This window comes from Balaenoptera physalus (genome assembly GCF_965194825.1).
Source record: "Balaenoptera physalus genome assembly, chromosome: 4".
In the NCBI taxonomy this organism is placed as follows: Eukaryota; Metazoa; Chordata; class Mammalia; order Artiodactyla; family Balaenopteridae; genus Balaenoptera; species Balaenoptera physalus.
Window position 1 is genome coordinate 54,345,113 of NC_138891.1, and position 21,031 is coordinate 54,366,143.

Below are 21,031 nucleotides of genomic sequence, written 5' to 3' on the forward strand. Positions count from 1 at the left end.
ATATTCTAGTGTCAATGGGATAGCTGTGTAGATATTGTTAAAGAAGAACAGTACACTAGTAAGCAAATAGTTAATTAAGATAATCATAGAAACTGACATAATTTCAAGAAGGGAAAAGAGAGAATGACCACAAAGTGTTGACTTTGGAATATTAGAAATTTGTTATTTAATGATTTTGTTTCCTTGCTGTGGACTGCTTTTGGAGATACTGTTATGGAGCATGCATAATCAAAATAAGGCAATTCCAAGTGCTTCGTATCTAAAGGTTGCAATATCATAATGCTATTTAGTTACAAGAGATACAACAGTGCTATTTAGATACAATCATCAGGCCTCACATGAGGCCTAATGATTGTAGACCTTGAACCTAACAGCAGTTAAAGCAAGTGGAATATATAATAAAGAATACATAGAGAGAAGACAGGAACAGGGTTGGAAAGATGCTATATTTCTTTTATTCTGTAACAGACAGCAGAGACTTCCTTTAGCTCTGTTTATGAAAATGTATTAAATTTATGGTTACCACCATATTAGTTCATGATACAGTTCTATTTTGTTCTATTTCAAATTTGTTTTTTTTTTTTTTAAGGGAAGAGTTTTATTTATTTGTTTTTTATTTTTGGTTGCGTTGAGTCTTCGTTTCTGTGCGAGGGCTTTCTCTAGTTGCGGCAAGTGGGGGCCACTCTTCATCGTGGTGCGCGGGCCTCTCGCTATCGCGGCCTCTCGCTATCGCGGCCTCTCTTGTTACGGAGCACAGGCTCCAGACACGCAGGCTCAGTAATTGCGGCTCACGGGCCTAGTTGCTCCGCGGCATGTGGGATCTTCCCAAACCAGGGCTTGAACCCGTGTCCCCTGCATTGGCAGGCAGATTCTCAACCACTGCGCCACCAGGGAAGCCCTGTTCTATTTTTAACCAAAGAGATCCACTTAAAATGATCTTAATAAGAGTGACTTCTTAGATAGTAAATAATTTTCTAATATCATTCATTAATTGACTAAAAATTACTGATAAGATTGGTATGAATGCAAAGATAAATGATACAAGATTTCTGCTTTCAGTGAGTATAAACTCACTCAAATCATACTGATAAAATCTGGCAAAGGATATTCAATCTGTATTCAGGCTTCTTTAGTGGATGGAAGAATGTGCTTAAGTGGCTCAAAAGGGGCATAAATAAAATGCAATGAGAATTTAAAGATGAGGAGCTCAGTTCCAGTTGGAAGGGCCATGGAAAGCACCACAACGGGGGAGAGAGTGAGGAGATCCTTCGAAAGAAGGTCACGTTACTAGGTAGAAAAAACAGTGAAGGATGTAACGATGTCCAGGTAGAAAATACAGGGTGAATGTAGGTATGCAGTTGGGAAGGTATAAGTCTGTGTAAGAAGAAATATATACGAGTCCACAATGACTGCAGCTCAAGAAAGATAGTACGAATGATTTTGGGGAAGGTTAGTTGATACTATAGGAGACCTCAGGAATATCCCCCGAGTGGATCCTGTATATAATGATTTTTCTGTCTTATGGGATGCAGCTAGAATTTTTAAAACTATGACTATTATCTGTTGTTTTTAAGCAAGATTGGCTGAGATATTTGTGCTTTTTCTCAAATATAAGCTGCACCTCTGCAAAAAGACAATGGAACAAATGGCACCCGTAAATTCTCTCTTGAAGTACTTGGTTTAAAATTTATGCTTGCTTGAAAAATTATGTTCATAGATTACATTTCGAAAAGTGATGACAAGAGACCTGAGATAAGAGTTGTGACTGGATGTCCTGATGGGACCACTTTCTTTGCCATTAGGAAAAGTAATGGAAGGATGGGAATGCCTTCTTTTGCACCCTGCCACACTCACAGAGGCTGGATTATCAAGCACTAGGGAGTTTGGGCTTTGCATTGACAGGCAAAAGGCCTGAAGAATTGGCACTTTTTGTTTGCGTTGCTTAAGTTACAAGAATGACTTGCTCAGAGTTGTGTGTGAAGAAAATTTATTTGATGGTTATGTGAAAAATGGGTTCAGAGGAGAAGAAAATTCAGAGTTTATGCCCATGTAATTGGTAATATTTTCCCCTTAGAAAGACAGTTTTCTAATGTACTCTAGAACTTTTGAAGCTAATTTGTTTTTTATAAGATTTTTTTAACATATATATTAGAAGATCTTGGGTCAACTTAAACATATTTTCTGGTAAGGCCATCATGTGTTAAATAAGTGTATTTTCCAATATCAGCCTAAGTGAGTTTAGACTTTATATACTACGACTGGAATATATAATTCATGCTTATATTAAAGGGGATTACAGTTTAGGATGGATTCATAATGATATTGCCATCAAATTTTATGGATCAATGGAGATTATTAGACTTTCTGGGATCATGCTGTTCTTATAAAGGCCTTAGGTATAGAATGAATATATTATTGCTTTTTGCTAACCACAAGAGCCTAGATAGTGGATGAAAGACAGTGAAAGCTTTCATGTTATGTTATTCCGTTTTGGAAGGAATCTTAGAAATGTTTCCAATTCCTAAATGTGTTTATTTCTTAATGAGAGTTAGATTATGGTGTTTCCACAGCTCTGAAAAATCAGTTTCTGTCAGTATTCAGCTAAGACCACACACCAAGTAAAAAAGTAAAGTCATTCCCAACAAGGTTTATGATCAGAATTACTGGGAAGTTAAAAAAAAATTCTTGGGTAGGACTCTTCAAATATTCTGATTCTGTAATTCTTATGTGGCCTTGGGCTCTGTGCTTTTTAAATAAGGTCCTGTTTGAGAACCACTGCAATATTATGTCATGGGGTAGCATACAATAGAAATAGAAATGCAATAGAAAATAGAACATAGGAATTTCTCCTTACATTTTGCTTTCTGGTCTGGCCAGAGGAACACATTACGTGTTCACATAAGTGATACTTTCAAAGCTAGTGAATGATGAATGAAAATTAATATAAGCAAAAAAAATACCTTAAAAGAGTAAGCCAAGTATTCTTTTTTAATTTCTTTTTAAATTGTGGAAAAATATACATGACATAAAATTTGCCATTTTAACTATCTTTGGGTGTGCAGTTCGTGACATTAAGTACATTCACATTGCTGTGCAACCACCACTACCATCCATCTCAAGAATTTTTTCGTTTTCCAAGACTGAAATTTTTAAGCAATACTTTCCAATTTCTTTCCCCCCCCATCTCCTGGCAACAACCATCCTATTTTCTGTGTCTGTAAATTTACTCTAGGCCCTTCATGTAAGTATAATCATACACTATTTGTCCTTTTGTGTCTGGCTTATTTTACTTAGCATATTGCCTTCAAATTTCATCCACATTGTTATAACATGTTTCAGAACTTCATTACTTTTTAAGGCTGAATAATATTCCATTGTATCTATATATACCACATTTTGCTTATCCAGTGATGGGTCATTTAGGTTGTTTCTAGCTTTTGGCTATTGTGAATAATGCTCCTATGAGATTGGCATACAAATATCTGTTGGAGCCCTGCTTTCAGTTCTTTTGAAGTAGAATTGCTGGACCATATGGTAATTGCGTATTTAATTTTTGGAGGAACTGCCATACTGTTTTCCACATCAGCTATACCATTTTATACTCCTACTAGCAATGCACAAGGTGAACCAAGTATTCTTACCTCTCCAGTAGCTTATCAACCTTTGGCAGAAACTGTCTTTTGATTCTTTTGTATTTTTTCCTACTAAAAGACCCTGGTATGGTGCTTACTATACACTAAACACATCACAAAGGCTAAAAACTAATAAGCAGTTAGTTATTGTTGGCTTATCTTCACTCAGATGCAGTATATTCATGTGGTTGTAAACAACAAAGTATAAAAATTTAGTCTGGGGCACTGACTGGAGTCAAATATGATTCTGAAACAAATTGAAGTGAATTTAACCCATCACTGTTAAATTAGAACATTTCCGAAGCAACACATTTGTGGCAGCATTTTGGTGTTAATGTTGACTACTTCTCCTGATAACTTGTAAACATTACCTATATATCATTAAATATTGTCTGCATGCATGTTTTGTATGAAATCATCAGTAACCTTGAAAAAATGTTGTAGTTTTCAAACAGTTACAGAAATCTGAAAATATTTTCAATTATTCTGACAAGCTGAAGAGATAGTTATAGCTGCAAAGAAGTCAGCGTCATTGTCTTTTTTTCTGTTATTGGCTACAAGGAGTCTCAGAGACAAGTTTAATATTCAATCTCAGTAACTACTTTTAATTTTAGCAACCTGATTGCCTGCATGCCTGTTAACATGAGGAACTGAGGAATCTGGAATCACAAATCATTTTTTGGTGGCAAGTAGAGTATATATATGTGTGTGTGTGTGTATGTGTGTGTATATATATATATATACACATACACATATATATCCCTATATAAAAAATGAATAGATCAATGATATAATGAATAAATAGAAATAAACTGAATCATATAGATATTTATTTCTGAAATCTATACTTTCTCTTGGTTGCCAACTTTGGATTAAATTGGAATGTATAGGCTTAAAAGGAGAAACAAGACTTCAGGACTAACCTCACATGTCAGTCTTTTGGGCTTGAACTTCAGAATTTGTGTTCTTACACAATGTATAATCCTGAAAAGTGTTACTAGTTTACACTTTTGTGTAAACACTTGTGTATTTCTTTAAAAAATTATATTTAAGACTAAAAAAGTGTTAGGTGCTTGAGTTAAGCATTAATCTTTCTTAATTCATGAATAAATAAAATGATATGCAAAATGCATTGAAGACCAAATATAGTAAAATCAATATAATTTTTGGATTTATTTTACAAAATGAGATTCAAATTGTCACTGTAAGAATTTACTAGGCAGAAAAAAAATTAAATAGGATTTAATTTAATTTAAATCATAAAAAATGATTCTCTTTATAAAAAAATTACTCCTTCCTAGTTTTGATTAAATAAATGAATTGAGGGAAATTTAAACGTTAGGTTATAGTATATCTTACTTGCAAATAATGATAATGAAGCACATATCAATCATTGAATCCTGTCATCTTTATGAGTTTTATTTCAACTCATAATTTATACTACCTTCACAATGGGCTCATAAATCTTTAGAGATTTTTTCAGCATCCACTATTTATATAATGATCTCTGACTATTACCAGATTTAAGGAGTTTATTCATCCCTGAGGACAATGGAAATAGCTTGAAAAGCAATTGCTTAGAAAGCATTTGGGGCTTTGGGATCTGAAAAAAGTTGTGTTGTAATTCTGTCTCTGCCGTTTGCTTATGGGCTGTGAGGCAGGGATCAAGTTACTTAACCTTTCTTTAGCTTTGTTTTCCGTAGTTGTAAACTAATGTTACAATATGTAGAGGGTTATGACAAGGATTCAGTGGCTTAATATGTAAGGCCCTGCTCAAGATAGGCATTCAGTACATGGTAATTATTATGGCTACTAAAGATAAACACAACAATAAGCTGCTTGCATGCTAATATTCACTAGTTTTTAATGGTACATCTAATAGGAATATATCATAGTAAACTATGGAGAATATGAAAAGCACCTTTTTTTATATCTGAAAGTCACATATCATTGAAGGTATGATCATGCTTGACAAAACTCAGTCGGGATCCAGAGAAAAACGTGCAAGAGGTTTGTTGTTATATGAAACTAAAGGATTCACTCTAGCGATGGATTTTGATCAAGTTAATAAAGTCCGTTAAGTAAATGAGGTACCCCAGTGACATTTATGTATTCAGTAATGAAAAAATTGGCCAAAGGGAAATATATTTTTTGTATAGAAATATATTTATATATGACAGCATAGTATTTTTTGCATAATGTTTATGATAGTATGCATACAATATCAAACATCTTTAGCACAAGTTACTAAGGATTCAAAATTGGGTAATCATCAGCATTATTAGGTAAGAGAAAGTCAGTGAATAAGAGATGTGGAACTGTGAAGGAGGAAAACACACAATTGGAATTTGTGCCTATATGCTGTGAATAGAAATGATTTTTTGAAAATGTATTCAGAAATAGAATGTTCCAATTTTAAAAATTGAATATACATACACACTCATATTAAAGGGAGAATTTGAAATAAAAACAATAGCAATAAAGATATAAAAATACATTTAAAATTAAGACTTTACTGTAAAATTTTAGGTAAGAGTGATATTTAAATTTTAATTCTATAATTCTTTATTATAGAATTACTTTAAGCATAGTTGCTTTTCTTTAAGACACTTTAACATTAAATGTGTTTGTTATATTATTAATACTTAATGCAGAAAACAAATATTTATTTATAGATAATTTGGGAATAATTAATGAAAATATTATATATCCTGCCTGCTCTATGTCTTTTATTTATTTTTTTATTTTTATTTTTTAAATTTAATTAATTAATTTATTTATTTGGCTGTGTTGGGTCTTCGTTTCTGTGCGAGGGCTTTCTCTAGCTGCGGCTAGCAGGGGCCACTCTTCATCGCGGTGCGCGGGCCTCTCACTGTCGCGGCCTCTCCCGTTGCGGAGCACAGGCTCCAGACGCGCAGGCTCAGTAGTTGTGGCGCACGGGCCTAGTTGCTCCGCGGCATGTGGGATCTTCCCAGACCAGGGCTCGAACCCGTGTCCCCTGCATTGGCAGGCAGATTCTCAACCACTGCGCCATCAGGGAAGCCCAATGTCTTTTATTTTAATAAAGTAATTTGACCTTAACTTTTCTTAAATAACATTACATTTGATTAAATTATTTTAGACCAAGTGGATTGAACAAAAATAACGCCATCTGATGATATAGTCTCTGCTTGCATTCTAATATTCACCAGTTTTTAATTGTACATCTAAGTCACTGTTAACATTTGTAGTTTCTTTTTCTACCTATTGATCTAAGGAATTTAAATTTTGTTTAGGAACATATCATAGTTTAAAGATGATCACAATTTTACTTATTAGGACTTTAATAATAAAATAAAAATAATACTGTATATACATATGGCCTTTCAAGTTTGCAAAACCTTTTCATATACAATCTCATTTCCTTCCACAGTCACCCTGTGATGTGACAAGGGGTTACTTTCACAGTTTTATAGGTGATGAAATTGAGACTCTATGAGAATAAATTACTTGCTCAAGTTTGCACTGCCAGTAATTACCAAAATTGAGATTTGGATTCATTATTAAAAATGGATTGTGCATAGCAGAGCTTACAAAATCAGATGCTTGCAGTGGCCCCAGAGTGAACATAAATGGGTGAAGCCAATGGAGTACCAGATACTGGGGAGTGAGTGATGTGGTTACTGGAAAGCACATGCCCTGTCTAGAGGGAGCAACAGCATTTGGGTGTAACTTTGTGTTGTCTTGAGCAACTCTGGGTACAGGGTTGCCAGACATTTGATTTCTTAAGAGGAGCTCAAAATCCAAATTTTATGTGAAATGCCTTTGTTGGCAACTAACTCGAAAGTTGAAAAAAAAACAGCCAAAATGAGACAAATCCAAGGGCTGATGTTGCTGTTAATTTACAACTTGTGGTGTCTCCTTCGTTTTTAAGTGGAATGAGTGTATGTGGGGAGCCTGATTATTCATATGGCTCTAAGTGTAAGGTGGTAGAGATATCACCCTAAATCCGTTCTCTAGGATTGGTCCAGCATTTGTAACTAAAGAAGGTAATTTAGTGATGATCTTTGTCACTTGATTTCCTTGATAAACTATTTACTCTTTCAGGTGCTCAATCCAAATGTGTTGCATGCCAACCATGTACCTGGCACTGTAACACAAAGAAGACTATTACATAGTATTTTCCCTCAAGTCTCAGCTCAAAACATTCTAGTTATCAGTATACTTCTATAAACAGGTGTTGGAAAGAAAGCTACTCAGTGAAGGTAACAGTTGCAAATGTTTCCCATGTAAAATCATAGATCATTTTACACAGTGGTTAAAGGGTGCTATGTGGGCGTGTAGATTCACATGTGTGAGTAAATAAAAATTTAACATGTATTTCATGGTTCCTACAACTCTTCCTCATATAGGCCCCTTAAAGTAAAAATGTTACCTTATTTTAAAAAATTGGTTTCTAGTATAGTACTACTTGCTCCTAGGCAGATAAAACACTACTAGGTGGAACATTTGTACTTAAAAACAACCTGGATTTTCAGAATCTATGTATTTTCTAGCCACACTTTTAGTATTTTTTTCATTTTTTGATGCCACAGTAGGCTTTCACACATATAATTTATACAAAGATATATTTGCTCTTTGGAAATATTAAAGTATGAAATATGTGATAGATTAAAACTCAAAATTGTGTGTATTCAACTCTTGCATGTTTATATCTGTAGAGATTACACACACACACACACACACACGTGTGTGTGTATAGATTGAGACTGAGAGAGAGAGAGAAGGAGGGAGGAAGGGAAGGAGAGAGAGTGTTTTACATCATTTGATGAATTGCACTGAGTCCAATAATGAAAATCTGTGATTGTATTTCTCTGTTGCCCTTCTGTCAGAGAGTTCAGAGCCTAATTTGATATATGGTCTTAGTAACTATGTTGGCATACTTGTACTTTTCTTTTCTTTAGTCCTTATTTTCTATACATAACAAAATATATATATATGTATATATATATTTGTGTGTGCATCTTTGTATATAAAGGTATACGTATATAACCTTTAATATGCCTTTCAATTGCATGCATATGCATACCATACATGCGTATAGTTTCTGATTTATAGCTTCTGAGTGCTCTGATTGTGTTATTTTTAATACCCTGAGAAATCGTGTATATCTTTTGTTTTGAGTACATTATGTTCTTAGTGGAAATAGGCTAGAGGGACAGAGGAAAAGAATAGCAGAGAGAAAGAAATACACCATCCCCAAACACCTTCAGACACAAACACAGACACACACATGCGTGCACACACACACACACACACACACAGACACACACACAGGTGGTTGAGTGGAGTATAAACTAGTCCAGTTTTTCTCAAGTGACAGAGTAAGTTCATGTGAGAGCTGAAGATGAGACCTAGGGCACCTATTTCTTATATATTTTTTGGCATAAATAGGACATTGTTTTAGATTGAATATTAACAACTTTTTATTCCTCTCAATCTTATATACAAAAAGTATTTCTTGCACATTTTCTGAGAATTAGAGACACATTATAAAGCACATAGATGTAGGAAATTTATAAATCCTCTATGATAAAGCTGATCGTTTCAATGTAAGCAGCCAGTCAATAATAATAGCTACGATACCAAGCATTTTTAAACTTTTTTTTCTTCATCCAGTGCAATGAACTGAACTTTCTGATGGGGGTGGAATATGGCCCAGGAATTGGTGGGGGGGAAATATAACATTAACGCAAAGGTACCTTCTACTGATAAGGACCTGTTTTTGTATGTATCCTTGTCTTTGAAATTGCTGTGAGGGATTTTGAATGGCTACAGTATTGTTTCTTAAACAATATTCTTTAAGGTGTTCCATGAAAAAGGTGATCAAATAAGTGTACAAAACACTGTATACCTGTTTGTCTCTTGGAAATTCATGGCTTGTGTAAGCATAAAAGACTCTTTAAAGAGTAAAAATCAGCTTTGAAGGTGTGGAATTTCTCTTAAGAAACTTGTTTTCCTTTTCAGTACGATTATAACCACAAATGGGTAGTCATGGTCGTAGCAGCCAACTATTGCTGAAGTAAGAATTCATGTTATAGGACATATGGGTAGAGAGTCTTGGTTATTTATAGAGGAAGTTAATGCCAAATATGGGAAGATATAAGCAGAAATGCCTTAACATACCAAGCTTAAATGAAGTTATGCTTTCCTTTTCAGATACAGCCATTGACTGATTATTTTATGCTGCCATATGAAAGTAGTTCCATATATAAATAATTTATTGGGTTTAGCCTAACTCTTTTAAACAGGTAATTACTGTAAGGCTTTTTAAAAAAAATACATATATTTATTTTTGGCTGTGTTGGGTCTTCGTTGCTGTGCACGGGCTTTCTCTAGTTGTGGCGAGTGGGGCTACTCTTCGTTGCAGTGTGCAGGCTTCTCATTGCGGTGGTTTCTCTTGTTGTGGAGCACGGGCTTCAGTAGTTGTGGCTCGCGGGCTTCAGAGCGCCGGCTCAGTAGTTGTGGCACATGGGCTTAGTTGCTCTGCGGTATGTGGGATCTTCCTGGACCAGGGATCGAACCTGTGTCCCCTGCATTGGCAGGCAGATTCTTAACCACTGCGCCACCAGGAAAGTCCCTACTGTAAGGCTTTTGATGCAGTAATTTCCTGCCGATGATATTTCCTGGATAGGTATGATGTAAAAGTAAGAAAGATCATTTCTTCATGCAAATAACTTTATTTTTTGACTATAAATGTAATTTATATTGGAACAAGTGCCATTACAATGTGAAATCAAAACTATATATATATATATCTATATATCTATATATCATTATGTTGGACTGCTATTAATATATATTAAACATAAAAGCAAAGAGAACATGAACTTGTTTTCTGAATTTTCCAGTATGAATATATTGCATGTTCCTAAATTTTGTTTCCAATTTAAGTTGAAATCTACTTCATATTCTTACTATATGTATTTGAAAGATAGATAGAAAAGAGCTCACAGACTGAATTCTTAAAGGATGGGGGTCAATAGCAGACTCATTTTTAAAAATTTAAAAAATTTTTATTTTATAATGGAGTATAGTTGATTAACAATGATATGTTAATTACAGGTGTACAGCAAAGGGATTCAGTTATACCCATACAAGTTTCCATTCTTTTTCAACTTCTTTTCCCATTTAAGTTATTACAGAATATTGAGTCGAGTTCCCTGTGCTATACAGTGGGTCCTTGTTGGTTATCTATTTTAAATATGGTAGTGTGTACCTGTCAATCCCAAATTCCCAATCAAACTCATTTTTGTATTCCCAGAGTTCTCCTCCTCAGAACCATTCTCCTCTCTGCCCTGCACTCTGCCCTGGAATGTGCATCTCAATGGGCTGAATCATCCAAACTCACTAGCCTTCTAACTCTATTGGGTTCAGCCAGCGGGAGGCACATGCAAGAGTTTGGTGTGAGTTTGGGAAAAGTGAGAGCTCAGGATATTTATCCCTAACCTCCATGGGGCTATGTTTGACAGATAGGAGCAAACTCATCTACCTGTGGCCACATTTCCTGTCATGTGGCTCTTTTTCAACAGCTTCCCACTCTTACTAGGTTCCAGTAACACTGCCCACTCTCCTTGACCCCTTTAAGACTCAGGGGCTTACTTATGGCTGAGTAATATTCCATTGTGTATATATACCACATCTTCTTTATCCATTCATCTGCCAATGGACATTTAGGTTGCATCCACACAATGGAATATTACTCAGCCATAAAAAAAATGAAATAATGCCATTTGCAGCAATATGGATGGACCTAGAGATTATCATACTAAATGAAGTAAGCCAAAGAAAGACAAATATCATATGATATCACTTATATGTGGAATCTAAAAAAAAAAAAAAAAGATACAAATGAACTTATATACAAAACAGAAATAGACCTACAGACATAGAAAGCAAACTTATAGTTATTAAAGGAGAGGGCTTCCCTGGTGGCGCAGTGGTTGAGAATCTGCCTGCCAATGCAGAGGACATGGGTTCGAGCCCTGGTCTGGGAAGATCCCACATGCCGCGGAGCGACTTGGCCCGTGAGCCACAATTACTGAGCCTGCACGTCTGGAGCCTGTGCTCCACAACGAGAGAGGCCACGATAGTGAGAGGCCCGCGCACCGTGATGAAGAGTGGCCCCCGCTTGCCACAACTAGAGAGAGCCCTCGCACAGAAACGAAGATCCAACACAGCCATAAATACATACATAAATAAAATTAAAAAAAAAAAAAAAGGAGAAAGGGTGGAGGAATAAATTAGGAGTTTGGGATTAACATATACACACTACTATATATAAAATAGATAACCAACAAGGACCTACTGTATAGCACAGGGAACTATACTCAATATTTTGTAAAAACCTGTAAGGGAAAGGAATCTGAAAAAGAGCAGATATATATTGATATATATGTATAACTGAATCACTTTGCTATACACCTGAAACTAACACAACACTGTAAATCAATTATATTGATACTTCAATTAAAAAAAATAAAGTTACTTTATATATTAAAAACAAAGCACCCAGGGGCTTCCTATCGTCATCAGTCCTTGTGTGCTTCACTGTGGATTTCCTTAACTTGCCCTCGTCTCTCTTTAGCGTGTCCTCTGTATACTTCTGGGATTCTGCTTGTAACAGTTTGTATTCAGTTTATATCCTTTGGGACAGGATTTTGAAATGAATGTTAAGAATCTGAATATACAGAATATAATAAACATTTTCATTTTAAAATTGATAGAATGCCTGCCATATGTTGTGGGCCATTAGAAATGTAATATGTAGCTACTTTTCTAGAATATTTCTAATTTTATATTTGAATAGATATTTATAATAGAAAAATGTGTTTTTATTATTTTTGAAAAGATTAATAGAAAGTTTATTTAAATGATCGTATTTGTGAATTTAGTTAACCTATTAGTCAGATGCCTGAAATTCCTCAATGTTTTTCACTATCCTTTTTGACTGACAAAATACAATTTTCACTGAATAAGGTTAACTTATTCAGTGTTAATATATGCATTAAGTTTTTCTTTTCTTACAGAATTTTAAGATACTTTATGATTGGTAATTTTTTACATTGGAAAGTTGTTATTATTTATATTCATTAGATACAGAAAGTTGTCACCAAGATACAAAATGATTTGTTCAAAATCATAATATTTGTTAAAAATTTGTAGATTGATTCTCAATATTAGTTTGGGAAAATCTTTATTCCTATGTTAACAATATGCTGCATCTCTGAGGATGTGAAAGAATGATCAAAAATGTCATATATAATTTTAAAAGTTAATTATTGGACATTTTTATTCTTTCTGCCTTCATCATGAGAAATTCATCTGAAGTGAATAGTCATTTCCCTCTACACAGTTCTATTAAGAAGAAAACACATTGTACTTTTTTTAATAAACAAGAGAAACATAATTTTTTGCCTTATAATTAAGGCTAAGAAAGTATATTCATTTTTGGGGCAAGGGCAATAATATTCTGTGCTAAATAAAAAGCCATTGACTGAGATACCTTTTTGAAAATAAAATTAATTTATCTTAAAAGAAATATTATGTTTGAGCCTGCAATTTCTTTTGAGTTATTAATAGGAGAGCGTTATTTAGAATTGTCAGGAAAATCAATATTATGTACCGGGTAAACACTTATGTACCAGGTAAAACTGGTGTATCAATATTGATGGTTATTTGATGGGGAAAAGTATAGCCTTTACATGAATAGGGGTCTTAGTCTCAATTAAGCATGCTTAAATGAAAAGATTAAGCTTCATTAAGATATTTGGCACCTAAATTGCTCATTTGTTTGTAGTTGAAACTTACCTATAATTATTTTCTGGGGAAAGTCTTTGTCTTGTCCACAGTTATTTCCTCAGATGGCATCTACTCAGGATGGGTATAGATTCAAAATCTTTAATGTCAACCCCAAAGTCCATTTACTTGATTTTTTTTATCAATAATGTAGAATATTATATTCCATTATTGGAAAATATTATAACTGAACTCATAATTGGCTAGCTTTTGTGAAGTTATTTTTTTATAATTAATATTAAAGGAAAAGTATTTAAAGGATATGCAGTTTATCAGTTCTTCTGGATTATTGGTGCTGATTTCCATTTTTCCTTCTTTAGTGTTTATTATTTGCTTAATAAAGTTTACTCTATGTTAATAAAATCACAAAACACTTTCAATTACATTTTTTCCAGCTTTATTGAGATATAATTGACATACTGCACTGTGTAAGTTTAAGGTGCACAGCATAATAATTTGACTTACATACATTATGAAATGATGACCACAATAAGTTTAGTGAACATCCATCATCTCATATAGATGCAGATATAAAGAAATAGAAAAAAAAGTTTTTCCTTGTTGGGAGAACCCTTAAGATTTACTCTCTTAACAACTTTTATATGTACATTCAGCAGTGTTAATTTATTTATCATGTTGTACATTACACCCCTAGTACTTATTTACCTTATAACTGGAAGTTTGTACCTTTTGACCACCTTCATCCATTTTCCCCTCCCCCACCCCCACCTCTGGTAACCACAAATGTGAACTCTTTTTCTAAGAGGTTGTTTGTTTGCTTGTTCCTAGTATACAACATAGTGATTCAATATTTCTTTTTTTTGTTTGTTTCTTTTAAACCTTTATATAGGTTATTTTTTATTTACATATTTTTTAATACAGCAGATTCCTATTGGTCATCAATTTTATACACATCAGTGTATACATGTCAATCCCAATCTTCCAATTCATCCCCCCCCACCCCCCTGCGGCTTTCCCCCCTTGGTGTCCATATGTTTGTTCTCTACATCTATGTCTCAATTTCTGCCCTGAAAACTGGTTCATCTGTACCATTTTTCTAGGTTCCACATATATGTGTTAATATACGATATTTGTTTTTCTCTTTCTGACTTACTTCACTCTGTATGACAGTCTCTAGATCCATCCACGTCTCAAAAAATGACCCAATTTCGTTCCTTTTTATGGCTGAGTAATATTCCATTATATATATGTACCACTTCTTCTTTATCCATTCATCTGTCGATGGGCATTTAGGTTGCTTCCATGACCTGGCTATTGTAAATAGTGCTCCAATGAACATTGGGGTGCATGTGTCTTTTTGAATTGTGGTTTTCTCTGGGTATATGCCCAATAGTGGGATTGCTGGATCATATGGTAATTCTATTTTTAGTTTTTTAAGGCACCTCCATACTGTTCTCCATAGTGGCTGTACCAATTTACATTCCCACCAACAGTGCAAGAGGGTACCCTTTTCTCCACACCCTCTCCAGCATTTGTTGTTTGTAGATTTTCTGATGAAGCCCATTCTAACTGGTGTGAGGTGATACCTCATTGTAGTTTTGATTTGCTTTTCTCTAATAATTAGTGATGTTGAGCAGCTTTTCATGTGCTTCTTGGCCATCTGTATGTCTTCTTTGGAGAAATGTCTATTTAGGTTTTCTGCCCATTTTTGGATTGGGTTGTTTTTTTTTTAATACTGAGCTGCATGAGCTGTTTATATATTTTGGAGATTAATCCTTTGTCCGTTAATTTGTTTGCAAATATTTTCTCCCATTCTGAGGGTTGTCTTTTCATCTTGTTTATGGTTTCCTTTGCTGTGCAAAAGCTTTGAAGTTTCATTAGGTCCCATTTGTTTATTTTTGTTTTTATTTCCATTACTCTAAGAGGTGGATCAAAAAAGATCTTGCTGTGATTTATGACAAAGAGTGTTCTTCCTATGTTTTCCTCTAAGAGTTTTATAGTGTCCGGTCTTACATTTAGGTGTCGAATCCATTTTGAGTTTATTTTTGTGTATGGTGTTACGGAGTGTTCTAATTTCATTCTTTTACATATAGATGTCCAGTTTTCCCAGAACCACTTATTGAAGAGACTGTCTTTTCTCCATTGTATATCGTTGCCTCCTTTGTCATAGATTAGTTGACCATAGGTGCATGGGTTTACCTCTGGGCTTTCTATCTTGTTCCATTGATCTATATTTCTGTTTTTGTGCCAGTACCATATTATCTTGATGACTGTAGCTTTGTAGTATAGTCTGAAGTCAGGGAGTCTGATTCCTCCAGCTCTGTTTTTTCCCTCAAGACTGCTTTGGCCATTCGGGGTCTTTTGTGTCTCCATACAAATTTTAAGATTTTTGTTCTAGTTCCGTAAAAAATGCCACTGGTAATTTGATCGGAAATGCATTGAATCTGTAGATTGCTTTAGGTAGTATAGTCATTTTCACAATATTGATTCTTCCAATCCAAGAACATGGTATATCTCTCCATCTGTTGATATCATCTTTAATTTCTTTCATCAGTGTCTTATAGTTTTCTGCCTACAGGTCTTTGGTCTCCCTAGGTAGGTTTATTCCTAGGTATTTTATTCTTTTTGTTGCAGTGGTAAATGGGAGTGTTTCCTTAATTTCTCTTTCAGATATTTCATCATTAGTGTATAGGAATGCAAGAGATTTCTGTGCATTAATTTTGTATCCTGCAACTTTACCATATTCATTGATTAGCTCTCGTAGCTTTCTGGTGGCATCTGTAGGATTCTCTATGTATAGTATCATGTCATCTGCAAACAGTGACAGTTTTACTTCTTCTTTTCCAATTTGTATTCCTTTTATTTCTTTATCTTCTCTGATTGCCGAGGCTAGGACTTCCAAAACTATGTTGAATAACAGTGGTGAGAGTGGACATCCTTGTCTTGTTCCTGATCTTAGAGGAAATGCTTTCAGTTTTTCACCATTGAGAATGATGTTTGCTATGGGTTTGTCGTATATGGCCTTTATCATGTTGAGGTAGGTTCCCTCTATGCCCACTTTCTGGAGAGTTTTTATCATAAATGGGTGTTGAATTTTGTCAAAAGCTTTTTCTGCATCTACTGAGATGATCATATGGTTTTTATTCCTCAGTTTGTTAATATGGTGTACCACATTGATTCAATTGTGTATATTGAAGAATCCTTGCATCCCTGGGATAAATCCCAGTTGATCATGGTGTATGATCCTTTTAATGTGTTGTTGGATTCTTTTTGTTAGTATTTTGTTGAGGATTTTTGCATCTATATTCATCAGTGATATTGGTCTGTAATTTTCTTTTTTTGTAGTATCTTTGTCTGGTTTTGGTATCAGGGTGATGGTGGCCTCATAGAATGAGTTTGGGAGTGTTCCTTCCTCCACAATTTTTTGGAAGAGTTTGAGAAGGATGGGTGTTAGCTCTTCTCTAAATGTTTGATAGAATTCACCTGTGAAGCCATCTGGTCCTGGAATTTTGTTTGTTGGAAGATTTTTAATCACAGTTTCAATTTCATTACTTGTGATTGGTCTGTTCATATTTTCTATTTCTTCCTAGTTCATTCTTGGAAGGTTATACCTTTCTAAGAATTTTTCCATTTCTTCCAGGTTGTCCATTTCATTGGCATATAGTTGTTTGTAGTAATCTCTTATAATCCTTTTCATTTCTGCAGTGTCAGTTGTGATTTCTCCTTTTTCATTTCTAATTTTATTGAATTGAGTCCTCCCCCTTTTTTTCTTGATGAGTCTAGCTAATGTGTTATCAATTTGTCTATCTTCTCAAAGAACCAGCTTTTCGTTTTATTGATCTTTGCTATTGTTTTCTTTGTTTCTATTTCATTTATTTCTGCTCTGATCTTTATGATTTCTTTCCTTCTGCTAACTTTGGGTTTTCTTTGTTCCTCTTCCTCTAGTTCCTTTAGGTGTAAGGTTAGATTATTTATTTGAGTTTTTTCTTGTTTCTTGAGGTAGGCTTGTATAGCTATAAACTTCCCTCTTTGAACTGCTTTTGCTGCATCCCATAGGTTTTATATTGTTGTGTTTTCATTGTCATTTGTCTCTAGGTATATTTTTATTTCTTCAGTGATCTCTTTGTTATTTAGTAACGTAGTGTTTAGCCTCCATGTGTTTGTGTTTTTTGTGGTTTTTCCCGTGTAATTAATTTCTAATCTCATAGAGTTGTTGCCAGAAAATATGCTTGATATGATTTCAATTTTCTTAAATTTACTGAGGCTTGATTTGTGACCCAAGATGTGATCTATCCTGGAGAATGTTCCGAGTGCACTAGAGAAGAAAGTGTAATCTGCTGTTTTTGTGTGGAATGTCCTATAAATATCACTTAAATCTGTCTGGTCTATTGTATCATTTAAAGCTTGTGTTTCCTTATTAATTTTCTGTTCGTATGATCTGTCCATTGGTGTAAGTGAGGTGTTAAAGTTCCCCACTATTATTGTGTTACTGTCCATTTCCTCTTTTATAGCTGTTAGCAGTTGCCTTATATATTGAGGTGCTCCTATGTTGGGTGCATATATATTTATAATTGTTATATCTTCTTCTTGGATTGATCCCTTGATCATTATGTAGTGTCCTTCCTTGTCTCTTGTAACATCCTTTATTGTAAAGTCTATTTTATCTGATGAGTATTGCTACTCCAGCTTTCTTTTGATTTCAATGGAATATCTTTTTCCATCCCCTCACTTTCAGTCTTATGTGTCCCTAAGTCTGAAGTAGGTCTCTTGTAGACAGCATATATATGGGTCTTCTTTTTGTATCCATTCAGCAAGCCTGTGTCTTTTGGTTGGAGTATTTAATCCTTTCACATTTAAGGTAATTATCGATATGTATGTTCCTATAACCATTTTCTTAATTGTTTTGGGTTTGGTTTTGTAGGTCCTTTTCTTCTCTTGTGTTTCCCACTTAGAGAAGTTCCTTTAGCATTTGTTGTAGATATGGTCTGGTGGTGCTGAATTCTCTTAGCTTTTGGTTGTCTGTAAAGCTTTTGATTTCTCCTTTGAATCTGAATGAGATCCTTGCCAGGTAGAGTAATCTTGGTTGTAGGTTTTTCCCTCTCATCACTTTATATATGTTATGCCACTCCCTTCTGACTTGTAGAGTTTCTGCTGAGAAATCAGCTGTTAACCTTATGGGAGTTCCCTTGTATGTTATTTGTCGTTTTTCCCTTGCTGCTTTCAGTAAGTTTTCTTTGCCTTTAATTTTTGCCAACTAGATTACTATGTGTCTTGGCGTGTTTCTCCTTGGGTTTATCCTGTATGGAACACTCTGCACTTCCTGGACTTGGGTGCCTATTTCCTTTCCCATGTTAGGGAAGTTTTTGACTATAGTCTCTTCAAATATTTTCCCGGGTCCTTTCTCTCTCTCTTCTCCTTCTGGGACCCCTATAATGTGAATGTTGTTGCGTTTAATGTTGTCCCGGATGTGTCTTAGGCTGTCCTCATTTCTTTTCATTCTTTTTTCTTATTCTGTTCTGCAGCAGTGAATTCCACCATTCTGTCTTCCAGGTCACTTATCTGTTCTTCTGCCTCAGTTATTCTGCTATTGATTCCTTCTAGTGTAGTTTTCATTTCAGTTATTGTATTGTTCATCTCTGTTTATTTGTTGTTTAATTCTTCTAGGTCTTTGTTAAACATTTCTTGCATCTTCTCGTTCTTTGCCTCCATTTTTTTCCCAAAGTCCTGGATCGTCTTCACTATCATGATTCTGAATTCTTTTTCTGGAAGGTTGCCTATCTCCACTTCATTTAGTTGTTTTTCTGGGGTTTTATCTTTTTCCTTCATTTGGTACCTAGCCCTCTGCCTTTTCATCTTGTCTATGTTTCTGTGAATGTGGTTTTTGTTCCACAATCTGCAGGATTGTAGTTCTTCTTGCTTCTGCTGTCTGTCCTCTGGTAGATGAGGCTTTCTAAGAGGCTTGTGCAGGTTCCCGATGAGAGGGACTGGTGGTGGGTAGAGCTGGGTTTTGCTGTGGTGGGCAGAGCTCAGTAAAACTTTAATCTGCTTGACTGCTGATGGGTGGGGCTGGGTTCCCTCCTTTTTGGTTGTTTGGCCTGTGGCAACCCAACAGTGGAGCCTACCTGGGCTCTTTGCTGGGGCTAATGGTAGAATCTGGGAGGGCTCACACCAAGGAGTACTTCTCAGAATTTCTGCTGCCAGTGTCCTTGTCCCCACAGTGAGCCACAGCCACCCCCCGCCTCTGCAGGAGACCCTCCAACACTAGCAGGTAGGTCTGCTTCAGTCTCTCTTGGGTTCACTTCTCCTTCCCCTGGGTCCCGACGCGCACACTACTTTGTGTGTGCCCTCCAAGCATGGAGTCTCTGTTTCCACCAGTCCTGTCAAAGTCCTGCAATCAAATCCCACTAGCCTTCAAAGTCTGATTCTCTAGGATTTCCTCCTCCCGTTGCCGGAACCCCAGGTTGGGAAGCCTGACTTGGGGCTCAGAACCTTCACTCCAGTGGGTGGACTTCTGTGGTATAAGTGTTCTCCAGTTTGTGAGTCACTCACCCAGTAGTTATGGGATTTGATTTTAATGTGATTGAGCCCTTCCTACTGTCTCATTGTGGCTTCTCCTTTGTCTTTGGATGTGGGGTATCTTTTTTGGTGAGTTCCAGTGTCTTCCTGTCGATGATTGTCCAGCAGCTAGTTGTGATTCTGGTGTTCTCACAAGAGGGAGTGAAAGCACGTCCTTCTACTCCACCGTCTTGGTTCAGCTATCTGATTCAATATTTCTATAATTCAAAATGACCACCATAATAAGTCTAGTTACCATTTGTCACCAAAGATATTATGTAATTATTGACTATATTATCCACATTCTGCATTTCATACCAGTGACTTATTTTGCAACTGGAAGTTTGTACCTCTTACCCTCCCTCACCTATTTCTCTCTTCCCCCATCTCCCTCCCATCTGGCAACTACCTGCTTGTTCTCTGTATCTCTGACTCTGTTTCTTATTTGTTCATTTGTTTTGTTTTTTAGATTCCACATATAAGTGCAATCATACAGTATTCATCTCTCTCTGTCTGATTTATTTCACTTCGCATAACCTCTAGGTTCATCCATGTTTTCATAAATGGCAGAATTTCATTATTTTTATGGCTGAGTAATATTCAATTGTATACATATAGCACATCTTCTTTATTCATTTATCTATTGATGCACACTTGGGTTGCTTTCATAGCTTGACTATTGTAAATAATGCTGCAATGAACATAGGGGTTCAGATGTCTTTTCGAATTAGTATTTTTGTTTTCTTTGGATAAATACCCAGGATTGGAATTGCTGGAGCATATGTTAGTTCTATTTTTAATTTTCTGAGGTATTGCCATACTGTTTTTCATCATGGCTTCACCAATTTACTTTCCCACCAGCAGTGCATGGGGGTTCCCTTTTCTCCATAGCCTTGCCAACATTTGTTATTTCTTGTCTTTTTGACAATAGCCATTCTGACATGTGTGAGGTTATATCTCATTGTGGTTTTGATTTGAATTTCCCTAATGATTAGTGATTTTGAGAGTCTTTGCATGTGCCTGTTGGCCATCTGTATGTCTTCTTT

At 35.3% G+C, this 21,031-nt stretch overlaps 1 protein-coding gene and 1 long non-coding RNA gene across 4 annotated transcripts in view; one reads left to right on the forward strand and one right to left on the reverse strand.

Moving 5' to 3' along the window:
- Positions 1–21,031, forward strand: part of NAALADL2 (N-acetylated alpha-linked acidic dipeptidase like 2) — a 1,434,969-nt gene that overhangs the window by 137,021 nt on the left and 1,276,917 nt on the right. The gene's annotated exons all lie outside the window — the stretch shown is intronic.
- LOC309659402 overlaps positions 3,179–21,031 on the reverse strand; it is a 103,626-nt gene continuing 85,773 nt past the window's right edge. The window contains exon 2 of the long non-coding RNA XR_014262784.1: positions 3,179–6,478. This is a non-coding gene — a long non-coding RNA (uncharacterized lncRNA). The remainder of the gene's footprint in view (positions 6,479–21,031) is intronic.